Consider the following 6,000-nt stretch of genomic DNA (forward strand, 5'->3'; position numbering starts at 1 on the left):
ATGTTGTCTAACAGATACTCATTCACAGTCCATTTCTATCTAATCCTAGGCAAGGCCCTCTTTTTGCAGGCCTCAATTTTCCATTAATAAAAAAAGACGGGTTGTATTTTTTCCTGCATAGCCCTTTAACTTTGTACCTAAATTTTTTTCTCTTTGCCGAGAGAGTTAGTGGCATAATAACATGAAATCTTTATAGGATGTCCGTTATGGTGTTTGAAACTAGAAAGCATCAGCATCGTGTATCTTCTGATTATGTTTTGCTTAGAACAAAACTGAAATGAATATGCTACAAGAAGAAATATGAGAAGGGATCAGGGTGACCTCATTGTGACTAGGAGATCCTACCTACATGAAAATCTTTGATGCAAGTTATGTACACAATTTAGCATTCATTTTGAGGGAACTGAGTTGACTAAATTTAACAAGTTTTATTAATTATATTAAATCAAGCAAAAGTACATTATGAGAACTCTGACAAGTAGGAAGTGTTTCCAGAAATATTTTATCCATGACAAAACCAGTTGTATTCTTGGGTCTCCTGAATGTTGAAACTGTTACAGCCTTTAGTTAACTGCAATAACTAATCTTGATTATTTATTAATCATCTAAAAAGTGTATCTTGCAACATTTCCTAAAGGTTCTAGGTATATCTGGTTAGCTCTGGCTTGGAAATTAAGAAATACTATCCAGGAGTCTGTTTCATATTCATCATCAGTATTTCAGAAGTATTGCTTCAGATTCAGAGAAAATGTCAAGTGCAGGAATTAGTATCAGAAAGATCAAATATTTTTGTGACAGAATATGTAACAGCTTCTGATTTCTTTGAATCTTTCAATTAACTTTTCTAACTTGACCTAGTAATGTTTTTAATAAGGCACTCATGACAGTCTACTGCTGAAATTTAGAATAAACATTACTTTATAAAGCAGGATGTATTTTATTGCTATAATCACAAACACATGGACTCCCTGAACATTCCTTTTTCCATCAAATAGATACTGTGAACAGTTTCAATGTTCTGAGTACGGTTTGATAATCTCAGAGGAGGAGCAGGAGACAGGGGCTGTTATTTTTAAATTTGGCATTTTATTAAGTATCTTATTCCAACAGCAATCATACTTTATTTCTGATGTAAAATGCAAAGATGACTAATTAACAGCTACAGCTTCCACCAGCACTGACAGCAATGAAATTAACTAAATGTTTGCTTCCTTTCTCTAAACCATCGAAAGTCCCTTTTAACATATTCTGGGAAGATCTATCAACAGATTATGTTGGAACTTTGTGTTATAAAGAATCAGCATATTTCCCAGCATTTGAAGCAGCATAAAATCGAAAGTTATTAAAAGGTGTCCAGGTAGCCTTCTCTACATAATGTCAATGGACAAAATATGCAATTAAGATTAGCTCGGCTTTCTTCACTACCAGTTGCAAAGATGCATAAAACCTTTAGTTCCCAGAGGGTCAGAAGGAGAAGCTGAGTAAACTGAAGCTGCTTTTAAAGTGTTTAACAAGGCAGAAACTGGAACGGATGTGCCACAAACCAATATCCATTACCACAAAGTGATTGCTAAATTTTCTTGTAAAATAGCTCTCAGCTGGTCTATTCAGCATCGTCCTGTTACAGCTAAAAAGAGCATCCAACTTGTGATTGTTACTATGAAGATAAGCAGGCAGCAGAATATACAGTAGCTGCAGACAAGAAAACAATATGCTTCAAGAAGTTTTCTGACAGATTTAAATCTACATCAGTGTCTCTAAAGGTCTAAGAAATAGAAATATTTCTTGACAAAGAGTGTTTTTTTCCAGACATTCAGTATGGTGATTTATTTGTCAATATACTAAATATTTTTAATTATCCCTTAAAGGTAATTGAAATTGACTTTCAAGAATAATAACACAGTTCTAGAGAGAATTTCAATGAACAAGTGACTGACTAATGGAAGGGTGCAGCTTGGTAAGGTGGAAGCCACTAGGGGCCAGTTAACATTTCTCTGCAGCTAATTGTGAGGCTTGTGCAAGTCTGTTCTAGGCAACAGATTGGTTTTCTCATTGACTGAATAGAGGTGCAGCAGAGACTGTCCACTGTCTACTCAACAGCCATTTCCCTCAGCCAGTGATTGGTTGGGTTGAGGAAATGGTTCAGTTCTGGCTAATAAAACATAAGGGAAAATCTCTTAGAGAAAGCCTTTTCTCCCAAATTAAAACACAAATCTTTGGAAAGAGAATGCCTTTACCATTCTTTTTTCCCTTCCTGGAATACAAATATGATGCCTGAAGGTGTAGCAGCCATCTTGTGACCATGAGGCTAAGAGTTGGATGGGAAAAAAGTCAACATTCTAAAAATATAGAAAGATGTAAAAAGATACAAGGACTCTAGATAGCTAATGTTATCACTGAACAATGGATTTCATTTTTGACTAATATATTTCTGACATTTTGTACTTGTGTCATAGTTTCTATGACATCTGAAAAAGCTTCTCCATTCAGATTTGCCAAAATGCGTCATAAATTCTTATGTAGATCCAGCCAAGGGCATACGATCTGCTATTCGTTTAGCAAAGGAAAAAATACAGAAAGAGGCTAGAAGGTCTAGTAAGTAGCAGGAAGAGAACAAATTTAAAATGCAATTAATTTGTGGCAGGTCATCATCTTAATTGCCCCTCTGAGCACAAGTTAATTGTACCTAGATAAAAATGCAAGGTTTGTGGAACTCCTTATTGTCCCCACCAAAGTTCCTTGTAGGACTGCCTTAGAAGTTTTTGTTACAATAATGCAAATTTGGTTAAGTCACTCAGGAAATATTTTCCTACTGATGCTTGAATCCTAAAGCCTAATTTAGTGTGGAATAATTTACATGCCTAGATGAACTGAAGCAATCAGGACACTTTGTGTCCAGATAATGAACAGCAGTCAATTTATTTCTGGTGCTTTATTGAGAAAAGCACTATATAAAGCTCCACTGTTTGAGTGGAAAAAATGGGAAAAGGAGAAGCCTTGTGTTCTTATTTCTTTCCTTTCTTCCTTTCTTCTATTTAAAGGTTGTTGCACAATGAATATCATTTTTGGTAGAGACTGACCATATTCTAGTATTAAAAATGTAAAAGAATTCTAGCCTTCAAGCACAATCACAAATTTGTTTCTATGCAATATGACAAACATTTAATAATAGTAATAATGTAAATTACAGCAACAACTAATCCTTATTTTAACATCACTGTGCTAAATAACATGGATTTCTTTTTTTGTTGCTGTTATTGACATATAATAGAATTTCTCATGTAATCCTTACAACATTTTTACAATCACTATGAGCTCAGTGGTTTTATTTTTCCTACTTGAGAGAGGGAACTCAGGCACATGGAGGTTAGGTAATATGTTCAAAGACACACAGCAAGACAGTGATACAGCAGGAATTTGAACCCAAGTGATGTGATTCCAGAACCCTCAATGTTAATGTGAAATACAGCTATTTTTATTACCAGCATAATTTTTTCTTCTTTGGGTCTTTTAAGATCTAAAATCTGCTGGTATTTTAACCATTGCTATCACTTGAATGCCTGATTATTTGGAGCTCACTTACCTTGAAATTGGTGATGACTATAAAATTATAAAGTGTGAGGAACTTAAGGACTGAGTAGAAGGAGATGGTCTGGGGACATTACAACAGCAGAGCAAACATATCGTTTTAATTTAAGTGAGTATTTTTTTTTTTTTTTTTTTGGTTTTCTTTTTGAGGGGAGTGGCTTTGTGAGAAGATCGGATGAAGAGCAGGAAAATGCCAACACCTTCCAAGCAGTCACTCCAAAGCCACCTCTGCTCAAGGGTCATGATTCTGGGAGCATCTCTCTCCACACAAGCCCTGCACCAGCCAGCATGAGTATCTTAGAAAGTGAGGATATGTTTACACCAGTTTATAGTAAACTAAAATAAAAATACAACTTAGGATACATATAATTGGAGTAATTTTTTTCCCTAGTTGAACATAATGTGAGCATTTTATTTAATTTCTTTTTAAAAATGTATCTTGTTAAAAATTTTTTTCTATTTATTTACTCACTGGAAGGACATAATGCATGCTCCATGCTTGATGCATTTTCCTGGCCAGTGGACTGTTTAAACCCACAATTTCATATTTTTGACAATCTTCCTGTCTTACTCAAAGACAAAAACCAGTAAAGAATGAAAAGAGAGTTTTGGTTACTTCATTTTTCTACAACCTGGATTATCTGGAGAATTGTTACATAACAAAACTACATGGTTTTGGAAGCCATAGCATATCATATTCTTTATCTCATTTTTAACAAGAATGGCTTTCTGAGATTCTAACAAATTCTGTATTTCTTCATTCTTAGGGGAAGGTCAGCTAACATGCAGAGGCTAGTTTTGTGCCTGACACATTTCATACTGTCTTGTTCACTACACACAAATATTTTTTTTTTGATATGTATTAACTTACAGGTGAGGCAACTGGGGCTCAAATAGATGAAAAAATTATATAAGCAGTAAGGGGCAGATTCAATTGAAATTCAGTTTTTTCTGACTCCACAGACCAAGCGTTTTTCTCCATATATTGATAATACGTAATATTATCATTACGTATTACATAATCATTTGCCTTTTTTTTAGATGTAGCATTAAAGATCCTCTCCCACACACATAGATACATATGCATATATAGATATAGATATATTTAGTTGTATAATTGAGTATATATGTATATATGTAGTGTGTACCTACATGCATATACATCCAAATATATATGTATATATACTAACATACTTACACATGTGAAATGAACATGACTATTAATTATAAAAAGCTCCATTTCTTAAATTAAGCTTGTTAAATATCATCTAGTGTTATATGTGGATTTAATTCTCACATTCAACCCACAATTAACATAATTATGCAGTTCTGATGTCATCAAAAATCCTGAACTTCACCTTTTTTTTTAAATTAGCAGTTAAAATTGTAACAAAAATAAAACACAAATGCAGCAAGTTGTGTACTATAAACAAGTAATAAGATCAATTTTAATTTCATTTTTTTTATCATCTTTTACTCCTGTAGGACAAAACCCATGATTAATTTATATAGAAAACAAACTCTCAGGTTAATAGCCTGTTAGCCATGTGACTTGACTAATAATGTTACAATACTCTCAGGTGCATTGTTACCATAATACTGTTCTCACTAGGTCAACTATTAATATTTATTCAAAGCTCTATACTCTGAAAATAAGAAAAAAATAAAGCAGCATTAAAAATAATAATTACTTGCCTCTTGTATTTTACTAGGACTTCTGTCTCTGATTTAGAGACCCAGTAGAGAAGGGTAGGTAAATTTACAAAAGTGGATGCCTTTCCAAAGGTCCATTTCATCTACAAGAGGATCCTATGGGGTAGAATCTATTAAATCCATAAGACATAGACAGATGGTAAAGTGTAAATTAAGGTTCAGCACTTTGCAGGAAACTCACAACTACCTTCAGTAACTGGTAGAGTATAAATAACCTAATTTAAATGTGTAAAATAATGCAATCCCTGCTAGATTTCCCCCACCCACCTGAAAAAGGAAATCTTACATCATCCCATAGATGAAATCCCCTAAAAAATTAACAGCAGTGTTTTTCTTTAAAAGGTGGCAAAAATAGTTTGGATTTTATTTTATTTGCTTCCCTTCCCACTGCTCCTGTTCTAATTGACAGTTTAATGAGCAGTGAAATGGCAGAAGAACATTTCAGTTTAACAAAGGCTGATGCAGTCTAGATGCTGCATATTCAAGCTCTGAAAACTCAAGTACTTGCTGCAATTGTATTTTAAGGTACATATAATACCTGCTTTGATCGCCATACAAATATTGGTGGTTTGCAATGCTGACCACACACAGAATTAAATCACATAATTGGGTTAGTGCATTTTTGGAAAATGTATGAGGAATCTAGGGTGAGCAGTCCATGATCATGATTTCACACTTCTGCCTTTACCCAATAAGTCA

Source organism: Camelus ferus, chromosome 5 (genome assembly GCF_009834535.1).
Source record: "Camelus ferus isolate YT-003-E chromosome 5, BCGSAC_Cfer_1.0, whole genome shotgun sequence".
Classification (NCBI taxonomy): Eukaryota; Metazoa; Chordata; class Mammalia; order Artiodactyla; family Camelidae; genus Camelus; species Camelus ferus.